This window comes from Neolamprologus multifasciatus, chromosome 20, assembly GCF_963576455.1.
Source record: "Neolamprologus multifasciatus chromosome 20, fNeoMul1.2, whole genome shotgun sequence".
Lineage (NCBI taxonomy): Eukaryota > Metazoa > Chordata > Actinopteri > Cichliformes > Cichlidae > Neolamprologus > Neolamprologus multifasciatus.
In genome coordinates this window covers 19,078,685-19,099,095 of record NC_140458.1, presented here as the reverse complement: position 1 = coordinate 19,099,095, position 20,411 = coordinate 19,078,685, and the positions used below count along the sequence as shown (strand labels likewise).

The 20,411-nt window shown below is 37.6% G+C and overlaps 1 protein-coding gene and 1 long non-coding RNA gene across 6 annotated transcripts in view; one reads left to right on the top strand and one right to left on the bottom strand.

Moving 5' to 3' along the window:
* The window catches only part of LOC146494810 (voltage-gated potassium channel subunit beta-2-like), a 148,096-nt gene that overhangs the window by 46,257 nt on the left and 81,428 nt on the right, over positions 1–20,411 (bottom strand). The window lies entirely within an intron of this gene.
* On the top strand, positions 2,822–5,661 carry LOC146494812 (uncharacterized). Its single transcript, XR_014871429.1, has 2 exons — positions 2,822–4,014; positions 4,062–5,661. It is a non-coding gene; the product is annotated as an uncharacterized LOC146494812 (long non-coding RNA).

Genomic DNA, 20,411 nt, shown 5'->3' with positions numbered 1-20,411 from the left:
TGCCGTCCTGGGGAAAGCAAAGCATATGCTGGATCAGAAAGCACTGCACATTTTATACTGTGCTTTACTACTGCCATATATGAGCTACTGTGTAGAGGTCTGGGGAAATACATACAAAAGTAACACACAAACAATAACTGTAATACAGAAAAGGGCCATTAGATTAATAAATAATGTGGGGTACAGGGACCATACAAATGCACTCTTTGTCAAAATGCAAGCTATTAAATTCCAAGACTTGGTGAAGCTTAAAACAGCACAAATAATGTATAAAGTAAGAAATAAATTGCTTCCAAAAGAAATCTGTAAATTGTTCATAGAAAGAGAAGGTGGGTATAACTTAAGAGGGAAATGGAATTTAAAAATACAAAGTGCTAGAACAACTTTAAGAACGATGTCTATCTCAATTGCAGGAGTTAAATTATGGAACAGTCTAACAGAAGAAATAAAAGAAAGTAAAAACATAAAACAGTTTAAAGTAAAATATAAAAACCTGATTTTAAATAAGTATAACAATGAAGAAAACGGGGTTAACCCAGGACGGTAATGTTGCTGGTAATGGTGTTGTGGTTCTTTTTTGGGTTTTTTTTTTGTTTTGTTTTGTTTTGTTTTGTTTTTCCATAATTTGTGCATCTGCAAATATAAACCTTCTGTTTTTTTTCATATGAAAGAAACTATACCCTGGTGGGGATTGCTAATTTCTTGTTTTTGATTTATGTATGTTTTGTTTTGTTTTGCTTTACTTTTGTTTCATATGTTGTTTGTTTTAATTTAAGAAAATTTATGAATGAGAGTTAAAACGTGAGGGGGTAGGGACAAATAAGTAAATACTTCTACCTACTCCTTTTCAAACAAATAATGGAATAATATATTGTAATGATTGTGAAGGCTCATGTTTGAAATGTTTGAAATAAAAATGAACTGAACTGAACTGAACTGAAGAGTTGCCAACCATCCCGTAAAAAGACGGAATTGTCCCGCATTGAGAGAAAATATTATGCGTTTCGTGTTGAGGTGAAAAGGGACAGTTAGTCCCGTACTTCAGCTAGAATGGAAAAAAACACAAAGCTGGAGTTATTCTGTCGTTACGCTGCACAGCTGCCTCTTCTTCTCTCATTCTCCCCCCCCCCCTCCTGTTTTTTCTTCAATCATGAAACGGATCAATGATCAGCTTTTCTCTCTTGTTTGTTTATCGCCCACTTTGCGCCAGAAAGAGGAAACCGGCGGATGTCGCGCTAAACAACAGCAGCACATTTAAGCTTGATCAGCTGTTGTTAGAATGTATTTAATATTACTTTCTAGTATCAGCTGATGTTTGCTGGAGCTACAGCTGTAAAAGCTGCCGGTCATGACATCGGTTTGTATATCTGGTGAGAGGGAAACATGAAGATGGAACGAGTAGAACGAGTAATCATCAGAGCTGAACAGGTGATGGAGAAACAGGTTTACCTTTTAATTGACATGAATGAGTTGAAGGGAAGTTATGAACTGTTTTTGAGAGACAAATAACACCAGGATCCTTTTTTTTATGTATCTGACAGCTGGTAACTATGCAGGGGTGGGTCTAGCAAAGTTTTGCTAGGGGGCCAGGTAGGGGACACAAAGAAATACTTTCTTTAATTATCTGAATCTTACAACCAAAGTTTTTATCTGACGTAAAATGTATAGAAATCATACATATCATCATCATAACATCGAAGCAGCTGGAATCCATAGCTGTGCGTGTTCATGGAGCTTGCATTTTCACCTGCTGGACAATCACTACCTGACAAGTTTTCAGAACATTGCAGAGACCTTATTGACAGTATTTGGCTCTACATATCTGTGTGAGCAGATTTTCTCTCACATGAGTGTCCTCAGGTAGCCATCTGAATGCTGGACACTTGGAGACCTGTGTCTCTGAGTGGGAGACCAGAGATCAAAGTGTATTAACAAGCATGCCATATTGGCCCAGTTTATTTTTCTTATCATTGTTGTGAGAACACCATAAATAGCATTTGCATTTTCTGTTGTACAGTTCATTTGCTGTTATGGAGTTCTTGTTTTGGATAAAAAGTGTCTTGTTTTTTGTTTCAAAATAGCTGATAATTATTTGCTGATAGCTGCCAACATCTGCGAACAAATATAATTCTATAAAGTGGTTCTATATAGTGTGTAACCGTTAATATAGAGCGTTATTAAATTTACTGCTAATGCAATCATATGGCACACTGACTTCTGAGGAAACTTTAAATGGCACTCCTCATCAGAAAGGTTGCCTACCCCTGTTCTATATTGATAGATGGAACTTGGATAGAATCGAAAAAACTTTCAATTATGTCTGGATCTTTTTGTGAGTCTGAGGAGTAAAGTGCTGCATAATATTCTCAGAATATATCATTAATTATCTTTGGATCAGTTGTTATTTGCCCTGTACTAGTTCTTATTTCTGTGATCAATCTGGATACTGTAACTTCTTTAATTTTCCTTGCTAGTAAACTACCTGTTTTTTCCCCGTGTTCATAGTGCTTATGACAAAATTGTGTAAGTAATAATGGATTGCATTTATATAGCGCTTTTCAAGGCACCCAAAGCGCTTTACAATTCCACTATTCATTCACTCTCACATTCACACACTGGTGGAGGCAAGCTACAGTTGTAGCCACAGCTGCCCTGAGGCTGCCATATCGCGCCATCGGCCCCTCTGGCCAACACCAGTAGGCGGGTAGGGTAAAGTGTAATCTTGTTGTGTCGTTTGTGTAAAGCAGTTTAAGTTCTGTCTGCAGTGAGACCTTTTTTTATAAAGTCTGGAGATGGCATATTCTTGATCTATTTCTAAAAATTCCATTGTTATTGTCAGGGTGAATTGTTAAATATTGTCATTTTATGTTTGCCATTTGTACATAGGTTTAAAGAATCCTTTCTGTCCTCCCCTCCCCAGATCCTTAAGATTCTGGGAGGGGGGCAGTAGTGTTTCTGATCACAGGAACACCCTCTGTGAAGGTCTGTTTGATGTGGTAAACTTCCTCCCCTTTGTAGGGCTTCATTGTGTTATCTAGGGTGAGGGGAGATTGCCCTCTTTATGACCAAGGATGTTCCTGTGCTTTTATGTTATATGACCCTTTGATCAGCAGCGTGACACACACACACACACACACACACACACACATTCTCACATAACACACACACAGTGCCTTGTCATTTGTAACCAAGGGGGGTTACGTGGGGAAGGTACGTGTTGTAAACTATTGTTTATTGTGTGAACGTTGCCAATAAAAGGAAGCGAGAGGGGGCAGTCGGAGAGGTCATTTTGTGATGAACTAAGATACCGACAGGCCTCCCTTGCAAGTAAAAAGATCGATCGCTGTTGCCTTGTCTTTCTTTCATGGGAATAAGTTCTGGGATCAGCGGGGTCTGATTTAGACCCAACATTATTTGGTCCTTCGAGCCGGATCCCAAGAATTTTTGCCGTACACTGAGGAGAGAGAGGACACGCCGCAGACTGTCGACAGCCAGGCCGTAGGACGCCTGATAAAGCCTGAAGTGTTAAAGTCGCGACCAGGCCGGCGAGATAGCGTTTTAACTCCCCTCGTGGATGGCGACTGACGGGATCCTGGACTCTCCTGTGAACGAAACGCAACACAACAGTAAGCAAACAGAGAGCGTCTCTGTAACCGTGTGAATGAATGTGGAATTTTAGATAGGAACGCGTCACTGGGACTGCGCGGGTTTCACGCGAGTCCAGGGGAGCGCTGGTTGCGCGGTTTCACGCGAACCTAAAACAATAGAGAGCGGCTACGTGACCGGTACGTGAGTGCGCCAGCCGTGCGAGAAGGTCGCAGGCTATTAAAGAAATAAACGGCTCCGTAGCTGCGCGGTTTCACGCGGGCACGGGAGTGCGTTGGACTGTGCGTTTTGGACGCAGGTCCATGAGAGCTGTGCGTGTAGACGCAAGCTGCCTGGTTTCTCCGCCGAAAGGAGGATAGAGCTCTATAAAATAAAAGGGACTCCGCAGATAAGTGCGTTGAGTGTATGGTTTCTCCACCAATATATAAGGAGGAAAGAGCTCTATAAAATAAAAGGGACTCCGCAGATAAGTGCGTTGAGTGTATGGTTTCTCCACCAATATATAAGGAGGAAAGAGCTCGCCGCGGTATAGAGAGTTTAAGATTATAGGCCTTAAAAAGTGTGTGAATGAATGTATGCGTGTGTGATTGCCAGTAAAAGTGAACGCAGCAACACAAAAGGAAACCTAAACGGTGTTAACGTAATTTTGTGACCTGTTGTGTACACATAGCCTGGATTTTTGAGGTAAGGTGTTACCTGCCGCAAACTTAAAAGAATTGTCATAATGGGGAATAAAATGTGTAAGTCTGCCTTAGAAGGGGATGTAAAATTTATGGAGAAATTTTTACCGGGCAGCACGCAGTATGTAGGTTGTTGACGTGAAAAAATATGGATTTGAATGGACATTAGTGGAAGTTAAGAGTAAAGTGCTTGTAGAAAGAATAGTTAGCAGATAAAACAGGGAAAGTGAAGCAGAGGAAGGAATTGCAGTTAGCAGTTGCTAAGTTGTGGCTGGAGCAGGTTCAAAAGAGAAGAGAAGCAAGAATGTTAGCAGAAAGAAAGGCAGAGAAGAGTGTGAGAGAGCAGAGGCAGAGGAGGAGAAATTAAAGGCTAAGTATGGAGAGGCATTAGGAGCAGCATCGAGTCTAAGACAGACTAGGCAGGGCAGGAAACAGAAAGTAAAGTTAGTGAACACAAACGTTACAACCACATATCCATCCCTGACACAATACATAGGTAAAGGGCCAGGTGATAACACCCTGCCCTATGGAGATGCAGATCTCGTTGTCGAAATTAATGAAGTATAATTGTGATCTAAGCAGAAGTGAGTGTTTGACGTCACGGTGTGTGTGAAAAGGTATCCAGCTGGGGCAGACATGATACTGCAGATCACCTGCCCAGTGGACAAAAAGAAATAAAATAGTTGTGTGGATGAATGACAACATGAAGAGTGTTTGGTGTTTCTCAGTCTGAAACAGCTGCAATGCTATTTTCTGTTCGGAGAAAAGTACAGTTTAAAAAAAAACAAAAAAAAAAAACAGAGAGAGATGTGTGATGTTTTAAGCAGTGATGAGAATAATGAAAGTGTGATGAGAGAGGAACACGAAAACATACAGAAAATGCATTAACTATACTAACCCTACATACATATACACAATAAATGATACTCATGAAGACCAGACAGCACCTTAAGCATGAGATTCTGTTTGTCATCTTGTCCAAGTCACTAGTAAGATGAAAGTGATACATAGACTAGTGGACTGAATATTATAGGAGGACAGATGGTTACATCATAGAGGAGAAAACAGAATGCTGATGAGAGGTTTTAGATGAGTGAGCTGATTGTGAGTTTCTGGTGTGTGAAGAAGTTTTAACATGGCACACATTTAGTTACATGAGAAGAAACTTATGTGCTAAGACAACAGGGTTATGCTGTATGTTGTGTGTATGGCTGATTGGATGAATGTTTGAGATTAAACTGGCTGTTGATTTGTCTTTTGTTACTAAGCTGAGCCTGCCAATTGGGTTGTTACGATTTATCCCCCTGGCATGAAGAACACGTGTCATGACTTAAACAAGGCCTTTCTTTCCTTTCCTTTCCTTTCCTTTATTTCCTTTTATTTTGTTACTTTCATGGTGCACTGAAGTTTTGTTTGATGATCTCTGTTTGAGTAGATCTGCATGATTAAAACCGAAGCGTCGTCGAGAAAACTGTTGCAAAGTGAGCTTCTCCAAAATTAAAATGGGCTCAGGAGAAAGCCACTTATTTGGGACAATTAGGAAACAAGTTCCTGTCCAAAAGGATTCAACGAGGAAATCCAGTCTAAATTATTTTTCTTTTTGAAATGACGTCAATTTGCTGAGTGTGGAAACGAATGCGACGATAATTTCCACAATCTGCAAAGAATCACTGAGTGAGAATTTTAAAATAAATGGGGAAGCTGACAAGACTGACTGACCTAACACCATTGTGTGAAGTTAACCCCCACCTGACAAAGGTGTGGATGTATCTCTGTGTGTGTCTCTGTTGCAGGAGCAGAAGGAGACCACAGGAGGAAACTTGGGTCACATGACTATGTGAACTCTGCAAATTTAACCTTTTTAGTTTAAAATTTCTTGTGTCTGTGAATTTACCATGGGTGTGTTATTCACTACCTTATGTTGCTCACAGAGATTACTGTGAGAAAGAGTGTATACACCTGCGCAGCGCTAACATTTACATTTCTTTTTACAGCAGATGGTTAATCATGTGATTTGATCATGTGATTTATAGCAGGACACAACTTAATTATGTTTTTCTACCACAGGATTACTGAGATTTTGTGTGAAGGAAACTGGCTATATGTTGATGATGAAATTACACTGTGTTGTTGAGAGAATGTTGGAGAAAATGTGAAAATTACAAGGGAGAAATTAATACAGTTTGAGACATACTGTGATGAGACCATTGTTACTTTTCCACAGTGAGTGTTAACTTTATGACTTTTCACAGCTCCTCTGGAATCTGGATGGCCGACACCTGACCAGGATGAACCGTGTGTTTGGCTAATGTTTGTTTTTCCTTAAGAGTGCTAAAGGATTCAGCAGACAGACAAGTGACAATTGAACAGATGGGCAATGGTTACAGAATAGTTACATGGGGCTCATTATCTGACCACTATTTGGGCTCATGGTGAGTGACAAACTTAAGGAAAGTCGCTGATTACAATGTGGAATGACATTGAGATGTTCAATGATTTGGAACAAATTATGGGAAAAAGTAGGAGTTTAATGAGCTTAGAATAAACCTGCAATGATACTTGTCTCTGTGATGCTGAATACTTTATTACTCTTATGATCTATAGTTGGTTGCAAATGTGAGGTTGTTTTAACTTTAAAACTTTGTCTTCTAGGATACAGGTTGAAGCTGGGAGTTAAACAAGCAAAACATTTAATTGCTGACTAATGTTTTTTACACAGGGTTACAGCTTGGAGTGAAGCTGCTCCAAGGGACAAACCCTGGAGATTGTTTTAGGGAGACTGTGCAACATTCTTGTACATGTCTCATTGGGGAGTTGACACATGGCAAAAGCCGTGTGGCGAGAGGAGTGTCATTTTTTAATTTGTAGATGTCGTGAGGTGCCATAACGAGAAGGAGTGACTGAGAGGATCGCCCACAAGATGGAAGCTGAGGCCTGGAGAGAGTCTTCAGGAGGATCAGAGATCACCTCCAGCACAGCAGCATCGCGCAGAGAGCTGTGCTACTGGGCTTCCAGGAGCGTTGGAACATGAGAACCTGAGGGAGCGTGCCAAGCTCCAAAGAGTGACAGCGCAGAGGAGGTCCAGCGATGGACTTGTGGTTCTGTGAACAGCACAAATGCCAGGTGACTGTAAAATAACTAACAGCACTTGTTCCACAAGTGAAGCCAGTAACTTACTATCCTAAAAGATTAGTTCTAGTTGCTTGTGCTTTACCTCCATGCGTGAGATCAGTATGTGCAGCAGCTTAAGCTGTACAATGTTTCAGGAAATGGTTTATTTCACCTTTTGACATTGTTAGTTCCACATGAGGTAGATGTCTACTACTGCAGACTAAACATACATTTCTGTCACCTACAAGACACTTGCCTTTAATGTTACTGTTACTCTCACAACCATACATAACCATAAAGTGGTGCACAATTCTAAATCTGCCAAACCCTTTTTGCCAACGAAAAGAGGAGGGCACTTCTCATGAGTGTAGAGAGCACGTGGAGAAGAAGTAAGTCGAGGGATGACTTAATAGCTGTGCCACTCGTTGAGGGAAAGGTTTGGTTTGTTGATGGTTTGAGTTTTACAACAGCAGAGGGACAGACTAAAACAGGTTTTACTGTAGTAGACAGTGAGAAAGTTATCTGTGCAGGACAACTAACATGTTTCATATTTGCTCGAGCAGCAGAGATGCTAGCTTTAACGGAAACGTGTAAAGCTGCAGAGAAACAATATACCCTGATAGCCAGTGTGCATTTGCTACATTACATTTCCTTGTAGTGCAATAAGTGAGACGAGGTGTGACAACTTCTACAGGGAAACCTGTAGAACACACCAAACTCTTGAAAAATCTGCTGGAGGCAGTGTTATTAACCAGTGGAATTGTAAATGTGCAGCACACATGTGAGGGAAAGAGCAGGAAAGTAGTTGTGACTTACAGAAGGAGCGAGCTTGCAGGTTGGTGTTTATCATCTGTGTGATAAACCAATACTGCCTAATAATTTGTACAAGACTGCTGCTATTTTGAGCCATGGGCTTTGCAATGTCTCCACAGGGGGGATAATGGCAGCAGTAGTTTATACTCACTCTAGGATTATTAAATACTTAAAAAAAAAAAAATTGCATTTGCAGGCAGAGAGAACTAATAGAACAGTAAAGTTAAGACTTAGGAAGACAGGCAGGACATGGTTAGACTGTATAGAATTAATTAAGATATACATGAGGATTCCTCCAACAGAGAACGGTCTGACTCTTTGAGATTATATATGTTAGAGCATTTAGAGTTCTAGTCTTCTGTAGTGATGATAGAAAAACAGAAGAGAGAGCATATTAGCAGATTAGATGCTTGAAATGTTTAAAAGTAAAGTAGTCATGAGAACAAATGATCTGCCAGATGATTCTGTTTCTCCGCAGGAGCAGAGTCTGAAGTCTGGAGATTGGATGTTGATAAGGCCATGGAGAGGAGGTGCTGATCCAGTCCGCGGTGGAAGGTTCCTATCGGGTGCTGCTGACAACGACCACAGCAGTGAAGATTGCCGGAAGGAATACATGGATACATCAAGCGCACTGCAAGAAGGTGACACACATCCAGGCCAGCTCGGAGTAAGTGGCAGGAAGTCCGGGTACAAAGGGGGGGGAAAGCCTCCAGGGCCCCTCGTCTCAATCCGGTGAAGAAACCAACTGAGCCACAGGTACTCATCAGAATGGCTGGAAATTTGTTGTGCATCTTCTTGAGCCTGTGGACCCAGAGTGGGATGACAGGGAGCGCACTGGGACAGAGCAAACCAAAACCAGTACCCACATGGGTTTTCAACAACTACTGGTGGCAGTTTAAGAACACAACTGCTCACCTAAAGAACGAGACCAATGGTTATGCTTGTGATGCCACTGGCTACACATTCTTCTGGACTGTGGCCATATAGCATCACTGAGAGCGAGACAGTTTGTTTGGTTGCCTTAGCAACACATCCAGGAGTAAACGTACTTGGAACACTGCCAACTTTTCAACTCCTCTGAACCTGAATGGACGGTTGATTCACCAGTAGCCGGGAAGGTGAACTGCTCTGGTACGACAGACCTGCTCGTCTGACTCAAAGGATCTGACTCGCTGCAGGACATTGAACAGCTAAACGAACTGGAAACAGGCTGATTGCCTATGTGCATAAAGGACAATGGATTTAGTCCAAGTTGAAGATTTACCATGGAATTTGTGCAACATCACCTATTCTTTTGTCTTCTGCAAGAAGGATGTAAACAGAGAAGCCTTTTGTCTACATCTACATCATGAACACTTGAGGTTTTGAGCCAAGAAGATCAAAACAGCTTGATCCAATTTCCTTTACAAAGCTTTTTTCTGTGGTGACAACAGGACAGGAGAAGAGTTGTAAATGCAGATAACTCACCAGTTGACTCTAACCCCCACAGGAAGCCTACAGTGAGATTTGGGGGGTTGATAGGAGTCATAAAAAGGAGTGTTGACCAGGCTACAGCTTTGAAGTTAGCTGAGAGCCACATGGACAAACAATGAAGTCAACTGATGTGTTTGAATGCCTATGTCTGTATAGAGTTGGATTGTAGTGACATATGATTTTTGAGAATGATGATTTTTCTTGTTTGACTTTTGACATTCAGTTGTTTACTTGCAGAAATACATAATGAATCGCACGACAGGAGTAGATGCACCATAAAACTGGATAGGTTGGTTAATGTCTGGTCCTTGGTGGCATCCTCTTTTGAAAAAATTAATTCCTGTTTATGTATTGTTGATGCTGATTTGCTTATGTATAGGATGCATTTTACCTTGTATAAGATCAATGCTAACTAAGATGATTTCCAATACATTTGTTAATTATGTACTTTTGCAACAATATGACATGACTGAAATTACTGACATGACAGAAGCCTGTGTATAAAATGACGCCTGCGCTGAAAATGTCAAGCATGAGGTGCATGGCTAGAATGTACTACATAGGAATAATTTGAGGCATAAAATGACAAACAGGAGGGTTATGTCAGGGTGAATTGTTAAATATTGTCATTTTATGTTTGCCATTTGTACATAGGTTTAAAGAATCCTTTCTGTCCTCCCCTCCCCAGATCCTTAAGATTCTGGGAGGGGGGCAGTAGTGTTTCTGATCACAGGAACACCCTCTGTGAAGGTCTGTTTGATGTGGTAAACTTCCTCCCCTTTGTAGGGCTTCATTGTGTTATCTAGGGTGAGGGGAGATTGCCCTCTTTATGACCAAGGATGTTCCTGTGCTTTTATGTTATATGACCCTTTGATCAGCAGCGTGACACACACACACACACACACACATTCTCACATAACACACACACAGTGCCTTGTCATTTGTAACCAAGGGGGGTTACGTGGGGAAGGTACGTGTTGTAAACTATTGTTTATTGTGTGAACGTTGCCAATAAAAGGGAGCGAGAGGGGGCAGTCGGAGAGGTCATTTTGTGATGAACTAAGATACCGACAGGCCTCCCTTGCAAGTAAAAAGATCGATCGCTGTTGCCTTGTCTTTCTTTCATGGGAATAAGTTCTGGGATCAGTGGGGTCTGATTTAGACCCAACAGTTATGTTTGACTCTCTTTCAAACATAACAGATTTTGTTATGTTTGATTTTAGCAGAAATATTGGAAACGCAAAACGGCCAGCTTCAAAAAGCTGAAGTTCCCTCAAAAGATTAGTTGTTGCTCAACTGTGAAAAATTGGCAGAAACATTAGAAAAGTTACAAAGGAACTGCCAGCAGATACACAAAACTAAGGCAAAAATGACATGCCTAGCAATGTTTTACAAATAGGGACATACACACACAGAAATGGCATGACTTAGCAGAAATACTGTATTTAGCACAAATAGTAAAATAGCAGAAATACTATGAGTTTGCATAATAGTAATAACTTAAGTAAAACTATTGGAAAAGCAAAATGGACAGCTGAAAAAATGTTAAACATGGTTAGGTTGATGCTGCCAAAAAAAGGGTCTCTCTCTCTCTCTCTCTCACACACACACACACACACACACACACATGCACAGACACAAACACACACACCACAGATGCTGCTTGTGTCAGAAATATTATGATTTAGCAGAAATACTGTAATCAGCACATATACTGTAACATGACAGAAATTCCTCCACTTAGTAGTAATACTATAACATAACACAAATGTTATGATTTGGCACAAAAACCATGATTTGGCAAAAATACTATGATTGAGCAGAAGTACTAAGATGTAGTAAAAGTACTTTGATTTAACAGAAATACAATTATGGAGGAGTAATACTTTAAAATGGGAGAAATATTGATACACACACACATACACAGAGCCTAAAGGGAACAGTATTTGTGCCATGGAGTGTTAACAAGAATCTGAGGTCCATATTAGAAAAGCTGCTAAAATCATAAAAGTTTGCAGAATTGTAATAAATGATGAATATGAATCACTGGTCTGTGATAGTGTATTAATTTGTAGGGAAAAAAACATGTTGACCAAGGTAGGATTGAACCCACGACCTTTGGGTTGAAGACCCGTGTCACTACCAACTGCGCCACTGGGGAAGAGAGCAGGCGCCTGGAAAACAGGGTGATGAGCAGTCAGAATTAGACCGCGGTAAGAGGCGAAAAACGCCTTTTTTTGGAGTTACAAAACGTCGTGTAACTCAAAAACTAGGTGGACTAGAAGCATAATTCTTGTACTGGGTGAATCAGCGGACTTTGGAGTACTTTGACTGCGATTTTCATTGCTCTTTGTACATCCGTCGCTGAGATATGACGAGAGAAGAAACGGCAGACCTCAGATATGATTGTCTGGCTGGGAAGCCGTGCAGGCCCTGATTTGTAAATTTCAGGCCTAAGTGTCTGAGTCCTCACAGAGGATTGGCTGCCTGGGGACCTGGCAGTAATATATAGAAATAGTATGATTAAGCATAAATACTACATTTAGTAGAAATACTATGTTTTAGCACAAATACTATAAAAAGCAGAAATACTATATTAACCACAAATACTATAAAAAGCAGAAATACTATAAAAAGCAGAAATAATATAATTTAGCAGAAATACTATATTAAGCACAAATCCTATAAAAAGCAGAAATACTATAATAAGCAGAAATACTATAATTAAGCACAAATACTATATTAAGCACAAATCCTATAAAAAGCAGAAATACTATAATTTAGCAGAAATACTATATTAAGCACAAATAATATAAAAAGCAGAAGTACTATAAAAAGCAGAAATACTATAAAAAGCAGAAATATTATAAAAAGCAGAAATACTATAATTTAGCAGAAATATTATATTAAGCACAAATACTATAATTTAGCAGAAATACTGTATTAAGCAGAAATACTATATTAAGCACAAATATTATAAAAAGCAGAAATACTATAAAAAGCAGAAATACTATGATTTAGTAGAAATACTATATTAAGCAGAAATACTATAAAAAGCAGAAATACTATAATTTAGCAGAAATAATATATTAAGCAGAAATACTATGAAAAGCAGAAGTACTATAATTTAGCAGAAATACTATAATTTTGCAGAAATACTATAAAAAGCAGAAATACTATAATTTAGCAGAAATACTATATTAAGCAGAAATACTATAAAAAGCAGAAATAGTATAATTTAGCAGAAATACTATAATTTAGCAGAAATACTATATTAAGCAGAAATACTATAAAAGCAGAAATACTATATTAAGCACAAATACTATAAAAAGACGAGAATACTATAAAAGCAGAAATACTATAATTAAGCAGAAATACTATAATTAAGCAGAAATACTATATTAAGCACAAATCCTATAAAAAGCAGAAATACTATCATTAAGCAGAAATACTATAAAAAGCAGAAATACTATCATTTAGAAATACTATAACACACACAGAAAGAGAGAGAAGCCAGTTTTTAGGTCAGTCAAGCAGCCTGGGAGCTGCTAAATTTGAATCCACCAATCAGAGAGGCTGTGTACTTTTTCCCGCCAAAACAGGTGCAGCCGTTTTTACACACGCAGCAGAGAGGCAGGATTTTTGCAGTCTATTTCTCATAGTGAGGACTAAACTCAAACAAATGACCATAATTTCCTAACCGTAGGGGCTAGAACGGTCATTCTTACACCGTTTTGTTCAGAAGAGATGGGGGAATCTTCAAGTGTTGACAATTTATCATTAAAATATGAATTATTAAAGATATTTGACTTCTAATGCACCATAACTGAGTAGAGGCGAAGCAAAAACTGCCTTGACCTGCCCTCAAACAACGCTTTCTAACTCTAAATCTATTTGGAGTATCGATATCATTCTTTCACCGTAAGAGACAGCAGGCTTTGGTGAACAGTCATGGAAATTTTCAGGTCTCTGTGGAAATCCATCAAAAAGATATGACGAGAGAAAAAAGTGGTTCATTTCCAGAGTTTGAAATCTGAAGAAATCTGAGCGAAGGACGAATTTCCTACCCTCAAACAAGTCTAACTCATCTCAGAACGGTAATAGGTGAGAAAATAATTCTTGAATTGTGAGCGTCAGGAGTGTCTGAAGATATACTGGGACAAGCCTCATGTCTTAACGTCGCTTCGTTAAGGAGATATGACGATTCGAATATGCCTCTCATTACAGAAATCAAGCGGTGATTTTGAACAAACTCTCCATTGACTTTCTATGGAGAGTTTTCAGACTTTGTGTTGGTCTGAGGAGATTTGCCAAAATTCTATAAATCCCACAACAATGATAGTGACATTTTCTGAAAGCCAGCAAAAATACCTACGTTTTGATGTATAATTTGTGGAAGTTGAGTGAAAATTGAGCAAGTAGCAAGAAGTTGTTCGGACATGAAGAGAAGACTGCGAAACCTTCAGTGTCTCACTTAGAACCAAGTGCATAGCAACCATAACAACGCATGTATTTTGTGAAAAATCACAATTTTGCAACTCAAAACTTTAAGAGGGATAAAAATAAAACGGTAAAAGATTTGAAAAAGCTGATTTATACCTGAATAGCCCAATAATTTGAGAACATTTTAAAGTTTGAATGGTTGTTCTAAGTGAAAATATGAGGAAGTAGTTAAGTTTCAAAAACAAGCAAATTTTAGCAGAATTGCGGAAGTTTCCCATTCATTTCAATGGGACAAATTAAAGGAAAAAAGCTTAATATTTTAAAAAGTATAATAGTATAAAATACCAAAAGATAAAGCACGAAATTAGCAAAAATAGCAGAATAGTTTAAAATTTGAATGGTGAAAATAGCACAAAAATTGTGGAAGTAGTTCAACGGCGAAAAACGTACGGAAGCAACTAGAATAATAACTAGAAAAATTTGCATTTCCTGCGAAAATGCAGTGTGGATGCTTTAAAGCTGAAGCTGTCTGCAAAAACTAGCTGAAAAAGCTGAAAAGTTGCAGAAATTGTAAAAACTTTGCAGAAGCAAAGGAACTTTGCTAAAAAGTAATAACTTAGCAGAACTGCAATATCTTAGAGGAAACATAATACTTGGCAGAAATACAATAGCATAGCAGAACTTGGCAGAAATATTGTAACTTACCAGAAACACGATAACTTCTCAAATATACAAGAATTTAGGAGAAATAGTATAAGATAACAGAAAGAATATATTTAGCCAAAAATACTTAAACATTACAGAAACACTATGATTTAGAAAAATAGTACAACATAGCAGAAATACTGTGATTTACCAGAGACACTGTGATGAACTATGAATATTGTAATTTTAAATTAATACTATGTTTTAGCACAAATACTATAATTTGACAGAAATACTATCATTTGGCAGAAATACTATGTTTCAGCACAAATACTCTGGTTTAGCACAAATATTATAACATAGCAGAAATACAATTATATAGCAGAAATGCTATATTTAGAAAGAAAAATATAATATAGTAGAAATACTATGATTTAGCAGAAATACTGTAATCAGCACATATACTGTAACATGACAGAAATTCCTCCACTTAGTAGTAATACTATAACATAACACAAATGTTATGATTTGGCACAAAAACCATGATTTGGCAAAAATACTATGATTTAGCAGAAATACTATGATTGAGCAGAAGTACTAAGATGTAGTAAAAGTACTTTGATTTAACAGAAATACAATTATGGTGGAGTAATACTTTAAAATGGGAGAAATATTGATACACACACACATACACAGAGCCTAAAGGGAACAGTATTTGTGCCATGGAGTGTTAACAAGAATGTGAGGTCCATATTAGAAAAGCTGGTAAAATGATAAAAGTTTGCAGAATTGTAATAAACGATGAATATGAATTACTGGTCTGTGATAGTGTATTAATTTGTAGGGAAAAAAAACATGTTGACCAAGGTGGGATTGAACCCACGACCTTTGGCTTGCAGACCCGTTTTACTATCAACTGCGCCACTGGGAAAGAGAGCAGGAGGCTTGAAAACAGGGTGATGAGCAGTCAGAATTAGATCGCGGTGAGAGGCGAAAAACGCCGTTTTTTGGAGTTACAAAACGTCGTGTAACTCAAAAACTAGGTGGACTAGAAACATAATTCTTGTACTGGGTGAATCAGCGGACTTTGGTGTACTTTGACTGCGATTTTCATTGCTCTTTGTACATCCGTCGCTGAGATATGACGAGAGAAGAAACGGCAGACCTCAGATATGATTGGCTGGCTTACAAGCCGTGAAGGCCCCAATATGCAAATTTGAATGCCTGAGCCCTCAGATATGATTGGCTGGCTTACAAGCCGTGAAGGCCCCAATATGCAAATTTGAATGCCTGAGCTCTCAGATATGATTGGCTGGCTGGGAAGCCGTGCAGGCTCTGATTTGTAAATTTGAATGTCTGTCCTCAGAGAGGATTGGCTGCCTGGGGACCTGGCAGTAATATATAGAAATAGTATGATTAAGCATAAATACTACATTTAGTAGAAATACTATGTTTTAGCACAAATACTATAAAAAGCAGAAATACTATAATTTAGCAGAAATACTATAAAAAGCAGAAATACTGTACTATGATTTGGTAGAAAAACTATAATTAATCAGAAATACTATATTTTGCAGAAATACTATATTAAGCACAAATCCTATAAAAAGCAGAAAGCTCAAATATTATAAAAAGTAGAAATGCTAGAATTGAGCACAAATCCTATAAAAAGCAGAAATCCTATAAAAAGCAGAAATACTATAATTTAGCAGAAATACTATAGTTTAGCAGAAATACTATAATTTAGCAGAAATACTATAAAAAGCAGAAATACTATAATTTAGAAATACTATAACACAACACAGAAAGAGAGAGAAGCAAGTTTTTAGGTCAGTCAAGCAGCCTGGGAGCTGCTAAATTTGAATCCACCAATCAGAGAGGCTGTGTACTTTTCCCCGCCAAAACAGGTGCAGCCGTTTTTTACACATGCAGCAGAGAGACAGGATTTTTGCAGGCCCCAATATGCAAATTTGAATGCCTGAGCCCTCAGATATGATTGGCTGGCTGGGAAGCCGTGCAGGCTCTGATTTGTGAATTTGAATGTCTCAGTCCTCACAGAGGATTGGCTGCCTGGGGACCTGGCAGTAATATATAGAAATAGTATGATTAAGCATAAATACTACATTTAGTAGAAATACTATGTTTTAGCACAAATACTATAAAAAGCAGAAGTACTATAATTTAGCAGAAATACTGTGATTTAGCACGAATACTATATTATGCACAAATACTATATTAATCAGAAATACTATAAAAAGCAGAAATATATAAAAAGCAGAAATACTATATTAAGCACAAATACTATAAAAAGCAGAAATCCTATAAGAAGCAGAAATCCTATAAAAAGCAGAAATACTATAAAAAGCAGAAATATTATAATTTAGCAGAAATATTACACTAAGCACAAATACTATAATTTAGCAGAAATACTGTATTAAGCAGAAATAGTATAAAAAGCAGAAATACTATAATTTAGCAGAAATACTATATTAAGCAGAAATACTATAAAAAGCAGAATACTATAATTTAGCAGAAATACTATATTAAGGCAGAAATACTATATTAAGCAGAAATACTATAAAAAGCAGAATAATATAAAAAGCAGAAATAGTATAATTTAGCAGAAATACTATAAAAAGCAGAAATACTATAAAAAGCAGAAATACTATAATTTAGCAGAAATACTATATTAAGCAGAAATACTATATTAAGCAGAAATACTATAAAAAGCAGAAATACTATAAAAAGCAGAAATAGTATAATTTAGCAGAAATACTATAAAAAGCAGAAATACTATAAAAAGCAGAAATACTATAATTTAGCAGAAATACTATATTAAGCAGAAATACTATAAAAAGCAGAAATACACACACACACACACACATACACACACAAACACACACAAAAAGAGAGAGAAGCAACTTTCTAGGTCAGTCAAGCAGCCTGGAAGCTGCTGAATTTGAATGCACCAATCAGAGAGGCTGTCTACTTTTTCCCGCCAAAACAGGTGCAGCCGTTTTTACACACACAGCAGAGACAGGATTTTTGCAGTCTATTTCTCATAGTGAGGACTACCCTCCAAACAAATGGCCATAGTTTCCTAACCGTAGGGGCTAGAACGGTCATTCTTACACCGTTTTGTTCAGAAGAGATGGGGGAATCTTCAAGTGTTGACAATTTATCATTAAAATATGAATTATTAAAGATATTTGACTTGTAATGCACCATAACTGAGTAGAGGCGAAGCAAAAACTGCCTTGACTTGCCCTCAAACAACGCTTTCTAACTCTAAATCTATTTGGAGTATCGATATCATTCTTTCACCGTAAGAGACAGCAGGCTTTGGTGAACAGTCATGGAAATTTTCAGGTCTCTGTGGAAATCCAAAAAAAAGATATGACGAGAGAAAAAAGTGGCTCATTTCCAGAGTTTGAAATCTGAAGAAATCTGAGCGAAGGACGAATTTCCTACCCTCAAACAAGTCTAACTCATCTCAGAACGGTAATAGGTGAGAAAATAATTCTTGAATTGTGAGCGTCAGGAGTGTCTGAAGATATACTGGGACAAGCCTCATGTCTTAACTTCGCTTCGTTAGGGAGATATGACGATTCGAATATGCCTCTCATTACAGAAATCAAGCGGTGATTTTGAACAAACTCTCCATTGACTTTCTATGGAGAGTTTTGAGACTTTGTGTTGGTCTGAGGAGATTTGCCAAAATTCTATAAATCCCACAACAATGATAGTGACATTTTCTGAAAGCCAGCAAAAATACCTACGTTTTGATGTATAATTTGTGGAAGTTGAGTGAAAATTGAGCAAGTAGCAAGAAGTTGTTCGGACATGAAGAGAAGACTGCGAAACCTTACAGTGCTCACTTAGAACCAACAGCATAGCAACCATAACAACCCATGTATTTTGTGAAAAATCACAATTTTGCAACTCAAAACTTTAAGAGGGATAAAAATAAAACGGTAAAAGATTTGAAAAAGCTGATTTATACCTGAATAGCCCAATAATTTGAGAACATTTTAAAGTTTGAATGGTTGTTCTAAGTGAAAATATGAGGAAGTAGTTAAGTTTCAAAAACAAGCAAATTTTAGCAGAATTGCGGAAGTTTCCCATTCATTTCAATGGGACAAATTAAAGGAAAAAAGCTTAATATTTTAAAAAGTATAATAGCAAAAAATACCAAAAGATATAGCCATCATTAGCAGAAATAGCAGAATAGTTTAAAATTTGAATGGTGAAAATAGCACAAAAATTGTGGAAGTAGTTCAACGGCGAAAAACGTACGGAACGCAACTAGAATAATAACTAGAAAAATTTGCATTTCCTGCGAAAATGCAGTGTGGATGCTTTAAAGCTGAAGCTGTCTGCAAAAACTAGCTGAAAAAGCTGAAAAGTTGCAGAAATTGTAAAAACTTTGCAGAAGCAAAGGAACTTTGCTAAAAAGTAATAACTTAGCAGAACTGCAATATCTTAGAGGAAACATAATACTTGGCAGAAATACAATAGCATAGCAGAACTTGGCAGAAATATTGTAACTTACCAGAAACATGATAACTTCTCAAATATACAAGAATTTAGGAGAAATAGTATAAGATAACAGAAAGAATATATTTAGCCAAAAATACTTAAACATTACAGAAACACTATGATTTAGAAAAATAGTACAACATAGCAGAAATACTGTGATTTACCAGAGAAACTGTGATCAAATATGAATATTGTAATTTTAAATTAATACTATGTTTTAGCACAAATACTATAATTTGACAGAAATACTATCATTTGGCAGAAATACTATGTTTCAGCACAAATACTCTGGTTTAGCACAAATATTATAACATAGCAGAAATACAATTATATAGCAGAAATGCTATATTTAGAAAGAGAAATATAATATAGTAGAAATAATATGATTTAGCAGAAATACTGTAATCAGCACATATACTGTAACATGACAGAAATTCCTCCACTTAGTAGTAATACTATAACATAACACAAATGTTATGATTTGGCACAAAAACCATGATTTGGCAAAAATACTATGATTTAGCAGAAATACTATGATTGAGCAGTACTACTACCAGTACTAAGTACTAAGATGTAGTAAAAGTACTTTGATTTAACAGAAATACAATTATGGAGGAGTAATACTTTAAAATGGGAGAAATATTGATACACACACACATACACAGAGCCTAAAGGGAACAGTATTTGTGCCATGGAGTGTTAACAAGAATGTGAGGTCCATATTAGAAAAGCTGGTAAAATCATAAAAAAGTTTGCAGAATTGTAATAAATGATGAATATGAATTACTGGTCTGTGATAGTGTATTAATTTGTAGGGAAAAAAACATGTTGACCAATGTGGGATTGAACCCACGACCTTTTGGTTAAAGACCCGTGTCATTACCAACTGCGCCACTGGGAAAGAGAGCGGGCGCCTGGAAGACAGGGTCATGAGCAGTCAGAATTAGATCGCGGTGAGAGGCGCGCTGAGTTACAAAACGTCGTGTAACTCAAAAACTAGGTGGACTAGAAACATAATTCTTGTACTGGGTCAATCAGCGGACTTTGGTGTACTTTGACTGCGATTTTTATTGCTCTTTGTACAACCGTTGCTGAGATATG